At 41.6% G+C, this 15,618-nt stretch overlaps 1 long non-coding RNA gene across 1 annotated transcript in view; it reads left to right on the top strand.

Annotated features, from left to right (window-relative positions):
- Positions 1–15,618, top strand: part of LOC141618074 (uncharacterized) — a 276,232-nt gene that overhangs the window by 36,626 nt on the left and 223,988 nt on the right. The gene's annotated exons all lie outside the window — the stretch shown is intronic.

Here is a 15,618-nt window from a genome sequence, read left to right as displayed (position 1 = left end):
TCGAGATTAGAGAAATGTCCGAGACAGATAGGACATTCGAGTTCATTGACGGGTTGAAGAGGTGGGCACAACAAGAGGTCATGAGGCAGAATCCCAAAACTCTGTCTTCGGCCATATCGGCTGCGGAGCGCCTACTCGACTTTCACGGAGAGCGAGAGGTACCAAGAGTGGTGGCACCAACGGGGAATACTGGTTCGTCACAGAGTGGGTACAATGGACAAAGGCCACAAAACAGCGCCATTTCAGTTGGGAACAGTCGGTTCCGCTCACAAAGAAGTCAAGCCCAATCGGCGAGCACTACGAACTCGCCCTCAAGCTCGTCTTCGAAGGGGGGAAACTCTACTGCTTCCACAACGAAGAGACCGTTCGCGTGTTTTGTGTGCAAGGGTCCTCACAAGATGGCCGATTGTCCGAACCAAGCGGAGTTCAATGCCATGTTCAAGAAGATGCCGAAAGGGGCTCAAGAACGTCTTGGTGGGGCGTTGGCCGACTATCACCAAGAGTGTAACGAAGACTCGAGTGATGGTGAAGACCAACCACGGATGGGCTCACTTCAGAGGATCAGCGCGATGGGGAAGTACGAAGCTTCCTCCGCCAAGAAATCCGACGGGCTCATGTACGTGGACATGATGGTGAATGGGAAGCACGCACGAGCTTTGATCGACTCGGGTGCCTCCCACAACTTTGTTACGAAATAAGAAGCTGATCGTTTGGGGCTTGTTTTGCGGGATGCTAACACCGCCCTTTGCTGAAGAAGCCGGTCAATGGGAAAATGAGACGCTTCCAAGGAGTGGCTAAGAAGGTCGCGGTCCAAGTGGGTGAGTGGGCGGGGAGCTCGACTTCACCACCGTTCATTGGATGACTTCAAGTTAGTACTCGGGATGCGCTTCTTTCGAAAAGCATTGGTGGTATTGAAACCGAGTGACGGATCGATGCTACTAATGGGGTCTATCGTAGTGAAGACGGTAGACGACGAAGACAAGGGGCGAAGATCGAATTTCGGCTATGAGGGTGATACCGACGCCGAAACAAGGGATGCGACCTTGGAGAATGCCTAAAGGTTCGGTGGAGCCGAGGGCGAACAAGACCCAGGCTAACTACGATGCTAAGTGGCCTGGGGGACGAAAGAAGAGTCTACCCTCTCACCGAGGAGTAGACAATGAGGGCCGAGATGCCCAAAGAAGTAGGCCTCGTACCATCAGGGGGCCGCGTCGATGTGCTGAATCGACGTCCTGGTTTGCGGGTCAGTCGACCCAAGAGATAAGGCCTCGTACCATCAGGGGGCCTCGTCGATATGTTGAATCGACGTCCTGGTTTGCGGGTCAGTCGACCCAAGAGAGAAGGCCTCGTACCATCAGGGGGCCGCGCCGAAATGCTGATTCGGCGTCCTGGAGATCTCACATTCCCTTGAATGCAGGTGCTGAAGTGACGAGAGACAAGACGAAGGTCCGTTGGGGCCAGTACTTGAAGGAATCTCGAGAGAGGACTTTCCAAGCAGCGGCAAAGTGGACTTTCCCGAGAGACACGGAGCACGTGGTGGACTTGGAGAACATGATGTTCGGCAGCTTCTATGTCCAGGAACTCCAGCCTATCCTTGAAGGGACGAAGAGGCCAGTCATTGTTTGGGATGAAGCGCACATTCAAGCCGAGTTGTACAAGCCAATCCCCAACACTGCATGGACAGTCAGAGCTCACCGAGGATGTCTCACTGAAGCACCGTTCAAGATTTTTTGTGTTGCCGGGGGCGGCAACAGATTAGGTGGGGAAGAGTGTGACGATCCGCACACTTGAGCCTTTAGATTTATTTTATGCTTATGTAATTTCATTTTCCTTGTACATTTTTAGTAAGTATTTTCTTATTAGTTTTAGAATAGGTTTCCATAAATAGGTATATCGCTATTCTGAACTAAACTTGTAAAATCAATGTTTCCTGCTACCAGGATGTAAATTTCCCTCTTTAGGGAGTACTAGTGAATGAAAATCTACTTCCTACCTTATGCCTTCGTATTGCTTGTTGTTGCTTTGTTGTGAACGACTCTTAGCCTTCACTTTACTAACAAGCCGTGTTTGTGGGATCGACACTAGGATCCCGACTCACACCCCGAGACCCGAGTATCGTGCTAGTGGGCGATCCCTCACTAGTACGAAGATCCTTGCCGCTTGCATCTTGCCTTGAGAAGGGGCAAAGGTGCGCGCCACGGTCCGGTAAAAGTAGCGGACCGTGACACATAGCTTGTCGATCTTATCTCTTGCATCGCCATCATCTTCGGCACCATGGTCGTTATCATCAGTTGGACTCGGTGGCGGGGTAGATTCAGTGCATTTGTTCTGCAAGGGAAACCCGCATAAACCGGAATTCCCACCATAAATAGATGGTTCGGCAAGAGATTGGAGTTGATTACCTGTAGGAATTGGGCCATGTAGGTGATTGTTGGACAAATTCAGAACCCTTAACCATGGTATGGATGACAAGCTTTGTGGTATTGTTCCCGAAAGATTATTATTTGATAAGTCCAAAGATTCCAGTGAGTGAAGGTTGCCTATATCATAAGGGATGTCTCCTGTAAGATAATTATTTGACAAGTTTAATTGCATTAGATAGTTTATATTAGCGAGCTCCCCAGGTATTGTGCCAATCAAACGGTTGCATGAAAGGTCGATCATCGAATGAGTCATCATGGTTTTATTAAGATTCTCTGTTGTCCCCTTGATTATTTCTTGATCCTCTATTCCCTCACCATCATAACCACCACCAATGAATAATAGGGAGCCCAAACAGCGAGGGATGTGACCTGTTAAATGATTATGTGCGAGCTCTAATACTTTAAGATAAGTAAAGTGACACATTTGTGAACAGATAATTCCGCTGAAATCATTCCCTCGCAAACTCAAGATTTCCAAAATAGCACCACGATACACATTCGTGACCTGTATCTCTCCTGACAACATATTGTCACTAAGGTCCAGGAATCCCAAGGAGTAAGTACTGCTTAATAATGATGAGGCATTCTCTCCTTCAAAGATTTTTCCCGATAACAAATTTTCGGCCAAGTTTAATATAATGATTGTTTTCAGACGTTTCAGCCAATGAGGTATCGTCCCTGAGAGCATGTTGTTGTGAAGGTCTAACCACTCGAAATTACAGCCTTCACAAGTAATATGCTGTGGCAAAGATCCTAGTTGAAAAAAAATAGTTGTGAGAAAGTTGTCGTAAATAATAGAGTAAATTAGATTTTACTCCCTTGTGAAACTAACTTTTCTAAAATTACTCCCTTTTGAAATTGTTTTTTAAAATTAATCCCTTAAGTTGCATTTTTTGCTAAAATGACTCCCTTAAATTGCATTTTTTCTTAAAATTGCTTCAAAACTCCAATTTAAGTTTGACTTATTTTCTCTGTTTTTGAACTCCCCTACATTTGTCCGTAATGATACATTATTCCAGCTGTTTAACTTCGCACGAACTTTTACATCACAATTTTGTATCAGAAACAAACACATTTGAGAAAATATCTTTATACGAGCAACAAACATAGAGTCATAGATATATTTGTATGAAATTACTTCCCCTATCTCGATCGTTTCTGATGACTGTAATCGATTACTTGTGATGATTATAAGCCCGCCAATATTAAGGTGGCTGCATTACAGCTCGTGACCTTGTCAAGGAAATCCCTTAAGAAATTCAATGAGACTTGCGAAGAGGTGCATAGGAAACAATCGAATTGAATTATTTCGTAGTGCAGGATTCGGGTAATTATGCCCGTATATAGGACTATAGGAGTTATATGCTGTATTATGGACCTTTCGTAGTGCAGGATTCGGGTTCTAGTAACTTAGTAAGTGTACAACCATATGTATGGAATTATTTTATCTTATATAGCATTATGGAGGGAAATTTAATTAACTTTTACATGATGTACGGTGGTTCATCTTCAGAGGTCAAAGATTCATAATCAGAGTCCTCTCCACAAACAGGCCAAACAGGCCCCCACTCTCGCATTTCTCGCACCGCACATGTGAAGGATGTAGTATCATGTAGGCCTCAGAATCTGCATATTAATACAACAACAACAACGTTACCCTAGTGCCTCGATGGCTCCCGCAAATTGCGGGGTAAGGGGGGTCGGATGTACGCAACCTTACCCCTGTGTTAGCAACATAAAGAGGCTGTTTGCGAATGACTCAAGATGAAAATTGCGTCGAGAACTGCATCGAAGGACCACTACTTCACAAGAGAAAGAAGCGCAACCACTTTAGTGAGCCATTTTGCTTTATTTCATCATAATCCAAAACCAAAGAGTAATGAATCTTTGGCTCCATTGGAAATATGGATTAAATTAAATGCCTAGTCTACATTCAAATTCTAGTCGATAATTGAAAATTTTGTTTAATTTTTGTTGTGCGGAAGCGATACGGAGTAGATGCAAAAATAAAAGACACAAAGATTTAACGTGGTTCACTATCAATGCGATAGCTACATCCACCAGGGGGAGGGAGAATAATTTACTGTGTCGGGAGAATTACAGATTACAAAAGACGAGCACAGAGTTTTTCTAGATCTGCCTCTTAAAACTCTCAATGTGTTTACCTCACAAATCTCTCCCTTGAAGAATAACTAGGTTAGGGTAGAGTTTATATATTAAGCTACCCTAACAAAGATTAATCTAATTAGGAAATAATATAATAAACAAACTTATCACTAAACAGACCGAGGAAACTAAACTAACAACATGGCTAAATAAGTTAGGAAATTAAAAGAATACCCACTAACTTTAGGAAAGCAGGTGATATTCACTAACTTTCCAAATCCATGTCATCTTTCACGTGAATAAGCACAACAACAAGAATTAGCACTCTCAATTCAGGAGCACGGACGACCTGGAAAGAAGTACGCACTACTCGCTTGAAACACTGCTTCCCCCTTCACGTATTTTATTTCTTCGGTAGTTTATTTCTCATCGTAATCAAACTCCGACATATCAATGCGACATACGAGTCACATTCTAACAATTCTCCACCTTGACTCGGACAGTCGCATTTAGCAAACGACTTCCAAATCACTCGACCACTATACAAGTCACTCAGTAGACTTATATCTGCCATGTTCTAGCAAATTGAGCTCTCACACTAGAACACCATAGACTCCACCTTGAGTCTATAACTATCCAATATACCCTGGACTGGGTCTGCCATCCAATTAGCCCTGGACAAAGGCCTGCGTCCATTTAGCCCTGTACCGGGCCGCTTAAGGATGCTCCACCTTAAGCTCAGCACCCCGAAGGGTCATGGACTTCTTTTGTTTTATGAACACTCTTGCTAAATTTAAATCTGTGTTTCTTACCAAACACACGCTGCTCATTAAACTCAAGGTTACTCACCTTGACACCATTAAGAAGATCCCTCTTGCACAATTGTTGTATCCCTCTATCACCCATATGACCAAGTCGCTTATGCCAAACCTTAGTCTTCTTCTTGTGACTTACGGATGCACAACTTGCAAAATTAGTCAGTGTTTCACCTTGTAATACATACAAGGAATTTTGTTTGACACCTTTCAGCACCAAACTAGAACCCTTCATGACAGACAAAATCTCCCCTTTACTCTGGAACTCATATCCTAAATCACTTAATAAACTAAGTGATATAAGATTCTTCCCTAAAGCTGGAACATGTCTCACATTAGTCAAAGTACACTTCTTACCCTCAGCAGTCTTCACCTTGATTGACCCAATACCCACTACCTCACAAGTAGCATTGTTACCAACAACAATGCGACCTTCATTAAAGGACTCATAAGTATTAAACCAATGCTTGTGTGGACACATATGATAAGAACACCCCGAATCTAGAATCCAACGATCAATAGAACGAACAAAATCAACCACAAGTGCATAGTCCGCCTCAGAATCGTACTCCAAATTCTTACTTTGAACTACAGCCGCATTAGACTTAGCTTTCAACTTAGGACAACTAGGTCTTTTATGCCCGGGTTCTTTACATAGATAACGAGATAACAGAATTATCAGCGATTGGTGTCCGGAATATTAGTCTTAGCCTTTTTCTTCCGAACTCCACCCTTTTTAGTATTATCAACAACTAAACCTGCCCCTGATCCGTTTTCTAAGTCAACAGTTGCTTTTTGTCGCAACTCCCTAGTGCAAAGTGCTGACTTCACTTCCTCTAGGGTCAATGTTTCTTTACCAAGAACAAAAGAATCCACAAAATTCCCATACGACGCAGGTAAAGAAACCAGCAGAATTAAAGCAGCATCTTCATCCTCAATCTTAACATCTATATTACGCAGATCTAGTAATATAGTATTATATTTGTCTAGATGATCACGAAGTGACATACCTATCTGCATCTTGAAAGAGAACAGACGTTGTTTCAACAACAACTTATTGGTGAGCGACTTTGTCATGTACAAACTCTCCAATTTCAGCCATAACCCCATTGCAGTCGACTCATCGGCTACCTCAGTTAGGACATCGTCTGACAAACTCAACAAGATCGATGAATGAGCCCTTTCCTCCATTGTTAACAAGGCAGGATCTTCCGTCTCGGTCACCCTAGATTCAAGACTGCAGCCAAGCTTCGGTCTTCGTCACCTTCGTGGAGAAACACGGCGTCAAGGGTTTCCAGATGCACCGCTCCTTTAGCAAAGCCCTCATCTTTATCTGCCATAGTGCAAAACTATTCCTGCCATCGAACTTCTCAATCCTTATAGTGTCAGTTGCCATCTTCTCCTCCCTGGATCCAAAAAACCTAAGCTCTGGTGCCAATTGTTGTGCGGAAGCGATACAGAGTAGATGCAAAAATAAAAGACACAAAGATTTAACGTGGTTCACTATCAATGCGATAGCTACATCCACCAGGGGGAGGGAGAATAATTTACTATGTCGGGAGAATTACAGATTACAAAAGACGAGCACAGAGTTTTTCTAGATCTGCCTCTTAAAACTCTCAATGTGTTTGCCTCACAAATCTCTCCCTTGAAGAATAACTAGGTTAGGGTAGAGTTTATATATTAAGCTACCCTAACAAAGATTAATCTAATTAGGAAATAATATAATAAACAAACTTATCACTAAACAGACCGAGGAAACTAAACTAACAACATGGCTAAATAAGTTAGGAAATTAAAAGAATACCCACTAACTTTAGGAAAGCAGGTGATATTCACTAACTTTCCAAATCCATGTCATCTTTCACGTGAATAAGCACAACAACAAGAATTAGCACTCTCAATTCAGGAGTACGGACGACCTGGAAAGAAGTACGCACTACTCGCTTGAAACACTGCTTCCCCCTTCACGTATTTTATTTCTTCGGTAGTTTATTTCTCATCGTAATCAAACTCCGACATATCAATGCGACATACGAGTCACATTCTAACAATTTTGATAGGAGTTAGGGTTAGCAATTGAGAGAATTTGGTTAGTTATTTCTTTTAGCTAGGGTATGCAGTGTTCCAAAATATGCAAATGTTTAGTAAACAAAAAGCAATATAATGAGTAAAAAGTGTAATACGAAATCGCCTTTTAGAGACCAATAAATTATTGTACCCGATCAAAGTCAGATGTCTTGGAAGGATTTTGGAGGAAGAACCTTTCGTTGAGACTTGCAACTTAAAACATAAGATCTTACGATTTGGTTAATAAGAGTTTAAGAATGAATTTGATGCGCAATTTGATCATTCCCCCTTAATTTGGTCCACTTGTAATTTAGTGATTGACCCTTTTCACTTTCCTTGGTGTTTGTGCCAAAACCAAAAAACTGTTAGGAATATCGTGTAATTAGGTAATTAATCTTAGAATTATTTAGTTCTTCTAATTAGGTAAATTGTTAATATTTAGTTTTCCATATTATGTCTTATGTATTAGGAAATATTGTATTAGGTTTCCTCTTCCCCAAGCTTTGTAACTAGTATATAAACAACCTTTGTATCATTGTATTATTTACGAAATAAGATTCAATCTTTCACATATATCTTACATGGTATCAGGTTCTCATCGATCCTAATATCAATTGCCTCACGCACAAAACGCAACCACGAAGATCATTCGTGTACCATCGTCTTCAACCCGTGACCAAGCAGAAATTTCCTTCGTCATGTCGAGCTCTACCAACACCATCGTCAATGAAAACGAACCCATCGTTCCTCTTTATCTCGTCAATCTCTCCATGGTAGAGAAACTAACGCCCCTCACCTATATGCAATGGGCTGACCAGGTAACCTCGTTCCTCTTTGGCTACGATCTTCTTAAATATTTAGACGGTTCTTATCCTTGCCCACCCGAAACAATTCCTACACCCACTGATGATGACAAAAACAAAACCAAAACCAAAACCAACCCTGCTTATCTTACCTGGAAAAGACAAGACCATCTCCTCAAAGGTGCTATTGTAGGAACCCTCTCGTCTAATATTCATGCCCTCGTCATGCGTGAACCAACCTCTTTTGCCCTTTGGACCTCTCTAGCACAAACCTATGCTAAACCGTCTCGTGCTCATATTTTACAAGTTAAAGACCGTCTAAACTCTATCTCAAAAACCGCAAACCAATCTGTCACTGACTATATGCATTCCATTAAGGCGTGCACTGACAAACTCGCTTCTCTAGGCAAACCCGTAGACCCGGAAGATATCACTGCTCATGTCATCCGTGGCCTAGACTACTCACTCTCTAAACCCTTAATTGATGTCGTCAATGCGAGAGATGATCCTATTTCTTTTGACAACCTTCATGAAATGCTCATGAATTTCGACCTCACCATCAAACATCAAACTGTCCCTGTCCCGTTTCCCGCCACTGCCAATGCAGCCTACCGCTCCAATAGTCGTCCCTACACGCAGCCATATACCAAGCCCACCCCAAACACCAACCAAGCATCGTCCTCTAACAATCCCAACTCTGTGCCCTTCAAAGGACAGTGCCAGTACTGTCGGGCAGTCGGTCATGTGATCTCGAGCTGTTTTAAGTTTAAGAAAGCATACCCTAATGTTGTCTTTCCACCGTCCTCGGCCTTTTTCACTCGAACTGACTACCCCACCCCTCAAGCCAACACCGCCACTACTCACCCCAATCCCAATCCCGCTGACCCATCTCGCCCTTGGCTCCTCGACAGTGGTGCTACGCATCACATTACTAGCGACCTTGACAACCTCGCTCTCCACTCTCCTTATGATGGTGGTGACGATCTTCTAATCGGTGATGGTTCCGCCTTACCTATCACTCACACTGGTTCGTTCACAATTCCTCACTCTTCGAATTTATCTCTTCAATTTAACAATGTTTTATGTGTTCCAACAATTTCTCGTAACATACTTTCTGTTTCGAAATTTTGCAATGACAATCAAGCTTATTTTGAATTTTCTTCTACTGCTTTTTCAATTAAGGACCTCAAAACGCATCGGACTCTCCTTAGCGGCTTGGGCCATGGTGGTGTCTATGAATGGCTTCCTCCAACACCGGCTGCTTACACGACTCACCTATCTCCGGATATTGCTTGGCATCACCGTCTTGGTCACCCATCCTCCAAGATTTTACAATATTTATGTTCTCATTTTTTAAACAATTATAGTTTTAATACCAATAAGCCTTGTAATTCTTGTGCTATTCACAAGAGTCATAAGTTAGAATTTAATGCTTCTACTATATCGTCTAAAGCACCGCTTGATTTATTGTTTAGTGATGTTTGGTCCTCTCCGGTACCGTCTTATGATAATTTTAAATACTATCTAATTTTCGTTGATCACTTCACTAAATATATATGGCTTTTTCCTCTCAAGCTCCAATCCGATGCTACAACCATATTTATTCGCTTTCAAAAACTCGTTGAAAAATTTTTCAATCGACCCATCTTACAAATTTTCTCTGACAATGGTGGTGAGTACATCAAAATGGCTCATACACTCAATGACCGTGGTATTAGCCACTTAACCACTCCACCCCACACGCCTGAGTTGAATGGCTATGCTGAACGTAGACATCGTCACATTGTCGAAACTGGTTTAGCTCTTCTTACTCATGCTCACTTACCCACGACTTATTGGACTCATGCATTCGCCACTGCCACATATCTCATAAACCGTATGCCTACTATTACTCTTGCCAATTCGTCACCATACCTTAAATTATTTGGACAACCACCCAACTATTCCAAACTTCGGTGCTTTGGGTGCCTCTGCTACCCGTGGCTCCGACCATACACTAATCATAAATTAGAACCTCGCTCCAAACCATGCATCTTCGTGGGTTATTCTCTAACTCAAAGTGCGTTTTATTGCCTTGACCCGACTACCAACAAAATTTTTGTTTCTCGCCATGTCAAATTCGTTGAAAACGTATTCCCTTACCCTACCCTTGTGGCCCCATCGACGGCTTCTGCCACCACCATTCCCACCGCCACCTGGTTTCATGAACACATCCCTCCACCCTTGCCGCATACACCCACTGCCCAACAGCTCCTACCCCCACCTTCTCCTCCCAATTCCCCTACAAACCCTGCCTCCCCAACATCCCCTGCCTCCCCTCCAACTGTCGAATCTGGCAGCACCTCCCCCTCGACCCCCTCATCGACCACTGTTCCCTCTGCCATCTCCACTTCCATTATTGTCGTGACTCCACAACCCACACCACCACCTCCTCCACCCCCTCCTCCACCACCCCGTGTCACCACCAGACTCACCAACAACATCCGCAAACCCAACCCAAAATATGCCAAAATGGCCACCTTGCTTCCGCCTACTCGTCTTCCCAACACCACAAAACAGGCTCTCATTGATCCCCAATGGCGTGATGCCATGACCGCTGAATTTACAGCTCTTCAAAATAATAAAACATGGACTCTTGTCCCACCTGACCCGTCCTACAATGTTATTGGATGTAAATGGATATATCGTATCAAATACAAACCAGACAACTCCATCGAAAAGTATAAAGCTCGACTTGTTGCGAAGGGGTTTCTTCAACGTCCCGGTGTTGATTACTCGGACACGTTTAGTCCCGTGGTTAAACCTACAACGGTACGTACCTTACTTTCTCTTGCTCTAATTAATTCGTGGGAACTTCGTCAGCTAGACATTAATAATGCATTTTTACAAGATATTGCTTACACCGTCAACCGCTTAGCTCAATTTTTACAACAACCGACTGAACTACATTGGGCTGCCTTAAAACGTCTTTTGCGCTATCTTAATGGCACGTCTCATGTGGGTCTTCAGCTTTATTGCGACTCTCCTCCCTGTCTTCACGCTTATAGTGATGCTGATTGGGGTGGCGATCATGATGTGTTACATTCTACAACCGGTTATATTACCTATTTTGGTCGCAATGCTTTGTCTTGGTCCTCTCGAAACAAATGACGATTGCATGCTGCTCTCTACCGAGGCCGAGTTCCGAGTCCGTGGCCGCAACTACCACCGAGCTCATGTGGATTCAATCCTTCTTCTCAACTTCGTGCTCCCACCTTTCCTACCCCTGTCATTTATTGTGACAACCTGAGTGCTACTCATTACTCTCAAAATCCCGTGTTTCACTCTCGAATGAAGTATCTGGCTATGTCCTTTCATTTTGTTCGAGAACGTGTCCAACAAGGTCTTCTTCGTGTTACTCATATCTCTGGTGATGATCAGCTTGCGGACTTGCTTACTAAGGCTCTTCCGTCTCCTCGTTTCACGTTTTTGGTTTCCAAGATTGGTCTCGCCTTTGGGTCGTCCATCTTGCGGGACCGTGTTAGGAATATCGTGTAATTAGGTAATTAATCTTAGAATTATTTAGTTCTTATAATTAGGTAAATTGTTAATATTTAGTTTTCCATATTATGTCTTATGTATTAGGAAATATTGTATTAGGTTTCCTCTTCCCCAAGCTTTGTAACTAGTATATAAACAACCTTTGTATCATTGTATTATTTACGAAATAAGATTCAATCTTTCACATATATTTTACAAAAAACAACAATTGACCGAAACAGAGGGAGTACAAATTACGGTGCGTAAAAGTGAGAACATTTGTGTTACTACAAGAAGGGACACAGTATTTTGTATTACTCCGTACTATATTTTTAGTAATTCATCGCTAGTTAGAATTGTCGGTTTCAGTTCTACTAAACCTGTTTATCCTCACTTTGAATGACACATAAATTCTATCAGGAGGTTCATCAACACTCATATGTCCCGATATATATTTGTAATATCCAGAAAATCTCTTATAAGATGGCAGAATCCGTCTTAATATACTTCCACTTCAAATCTATAGCATCAATGGTGGAGCTAAGATTTACGGTAAGGGAGGGCGAATAAATTCAGTAGGGAGAACGAACACTGATATAAGGGAAACTCGAATTTTTTGTTATGAAAATTCAACTAAAATTTTCGGATTTTTCATTTTTCAGACCTTTTGTTATGTTCTATTCGTGCTTCATTTGTCTCTCTAACCGGCTTGACCCGCGCTTTTAGTTTAAGATTGATATTGCCTTCTTAAAAAAGAATTTGGCTTTGTTTGGCAAATAGCAAAAGCAGATTCATGATAGCGGATAACGTTAGCAGAATACGGTTGGCAGGTTTCAATAGCAGCAGGTTTGACTATTAAACAAATCAGCAGAATTAGAAAATGGTGTTTGACAAATAGCGGATTTTAAGATAATTTAAATTTTTTCATGAATAAAGTGAATATGCTAATTTAATATGCTTCTATTAGCAGCATATTCAAAAATAGTAGATTCTGATCAATATGCTATCAGAATACGCTGTTTACCAAACACATAAAAATAGTAGATTGCTTGATCAAACTGCTAATTAGGATGAAATCTACTAATTTCGCTCAATATACTGTTTACCAAACAGGCTTTTGTGATACTTCGATAGGCGTTTTATGTCAAGTAAAGTCATCATTTGTTTCTCTAAACCACTTCTTACGTCGAAATTTATAATATTTAATGACTGACAAGTGACAATAGTTCAGTCATGTTTCGGTCGGTTGTGTTAGTCGTTCATTAAGATTAATCAGTCAATTAAAAAGGCTGTGTTTTTGTATGATAATATTAGTGCAGTGACAAGTTTCCGTTTTCTATCACTTTCTAAAACGCGTAGTCATTTTGTTCGTTTACCGCTGAGATTATATTATTTATCAATGTATAACTTTAACCCTGGCCACTAAGCTAATTCGTTGAACGATTGTGTGTTTACTGCTGAGATAATATTCAAAATGATCGGTGATTTATTTTCCAAACTCTGCCTAATAGCGAACGCCAGTCAGCCAACGGTGGTAAAATGGTTCTCCTTCCGGCTCTGTCAATAGCTTAGGGCGGGTCACTTAATCAGGGCGTAACAAAACTATCTACTCTGATTAAGTGACCCGCCCTCGGATAAGGGGATTTGAGGTTCCTGTAGTCTTGCCGAGGAAGCTCAACGTCCTGAACCTCAATTTAATGTACACCCTCCTTTGATAAAAAAAGATAAGTGTATGTGCCTTGGGTGTAAAAGATTTATCAATATATTACTCCGTATTCATTTAGTAATTTATGTAGCATAACTGCACAAGAGTATACTGTATTCTTTCTGATTACCCGTCTTTCATGCCTTGTAGAAAAACGGTTAAATTAAGCATGGTTCTGAATTCTGATGGCTCTTGATTCTTTTGACATGGCCTGTAAACCTTGAGAATTCGCATTCCCAATTTTCCAGAAGATATCAAAGAACTTGTGGTATATCGTAAAAATTGATGACTACATGCAAGCATGTCCTACAAAGAGTTAAAGGCAAGTAGGTAACTACTCAACTCGAACTTCAACTGATGGTATTCGGAAATGGAAATTGATCGAGGCAGTGTGTATTTTTGCGGGGTTTCTGTGTAAGATGCGTGTATATAAAGAGGAATCGTCTTGCCTACCCGAAAACTCTGAGCATTTAAAGGATGGGACTAGCCAAGAAGCGCACAACTAATATCAAGGTCATAATAAGTATCCCACCCAGTGAACCAACCGACTCAAGCCATAGGTACATATTTGGGTATTTAACACAACCAACCTCTAATCTAAGGATTAGAATAATTCTTTGATGGAGCTCGAGCTTGTGCAACAAGTGAAAGTACTTAAGTTCAATTCAGAGTCCTTAGAAGATCTCGGATAATCCAAAAACAAAGTCACTATTAGAATAGACAATACACAAGTTTTCCAAAGGCAGCAAGCACAGCCATACAAGTTACCTTGCCACAAAACAAAAATATAAAAGTTACACTATGCGATAAGGAGGAGAACATCTGTATCTGTATCACTATTATTACTTGAATTATGATAACTCTATCACTAGCTAGAATTCTCTGTTCTGGCTTTCTTCAACCTGTTTATCCTCACTTTAAAAGGCACATATATTCTATCACCAACTTTCTCAACGAACCGGAAATAAGAATACCTCCAACTCTTCTTGAACACTAAAGTTAAGACCACACCCCAAAATCCAGTAGCAACACCAGACATTATAGCTAGGTAGAGCCACAACTTGTCTAGCTTATCTTTCGCGCCATCATCTTTTTCAGGTCCATGGTCTTCATCAGTTGGACTTGGTGGTGGGTTAGGATTAGAGCAATTATTAGGCAAGGGAAACCCGCATAATCCGGGATTCCCGGCATAACTAGATGGGTTGTCAAGAGTTTGGAGTTGACTGCCGGTTGGAATTGGGCCATGCAAGTGGTTGTTGGACAGATTCAAGACGCTTAGCCATGGTATGTTTGACAAGCTTTGTGGTATCGTCCCTGAAAGATTATTATTTGACAAGTCCAAAGATTCCAGTAGGTGGAGGTTGCCTATATCATTAGGAATGCCTCCTGTAAGATGATTATTTGACAAGTTTAATTGCATTAGGTTAGTTATGTTTGCGAGCTCCTCAGGTATTGTGCCGACTAAACGGTTGCATGAAAGGTCGATCATTGAATGGGTGCTTATGGTCCCATTGAAATTCTCTGTTGTCCCCTTGATGATTTCTTGAGTCTCTACACCAGTGTCGCTAGTGTACCCATCACTACCACTTTTGAATATTACGGAGCCTAAACAGGGAGGGATGTTCCCAGTCAAGCGATTATGTGCCAGTTCTAATATTAGAAGAGATGTAAAATGACACAATTGCGAACTGATGGGTCCGCTGAAATCATTCCCTCGCAGGCTTAACAATTCCAAAGAATCACCACTGTAAGCATTTATATTCGTCACTTGTATCTCTCCAGAAAACATATTGTAACACAGGTCTAGCAATTGCAAGGATTTACTACCGCTTAAAAGTGAGGAACCATTCTCTCCTTCAAAGATTCTTCCTGATAGCAAATTTTCGGATAAATCTATTAAACTGATTGTTTTCAGATGTTTGAGCCAATGAGGTATTGTCCCTGAAAGCATGTTGTTGTGAAGGTCTAGCATATCCAAATTACAGCCATCACAAGTAATATGCCGTGGCAAAGATCCTATTAAAAAAATGTTTGTGAGAAAGTAGTTAAAAATAAGATAGATGAACTAGTAATAAGAAAAGTAAGTTGAAGTATTAACCTGTGAGTTTATTGCCGGCAAGTTGCAAGAGCTTAAGATTAGTGTAGTTCCCGAGCCACTGGGGCAATTCTCCTGAGAT

This window comes from Silene latifolia, chromosome X (genome assembly GCF_048544455.1).
Source record: "Silene latifolia isolate original U9 population chromosome X, ASM4854445v1, whole genome shotgun sequence".
In the NCBI taxonomy this organism is placed as follows: Eukaryota; Viridiplantae; Streptophyta; class Magnoliopsida; order Caryophyllales; family Caryophyllaceae; genus Silene; species Silene latifolia.
Note: the sequence above shows the minus strand (reverse complement) of the source record. Positions and strands in the feature narration are given on the sequence as shown.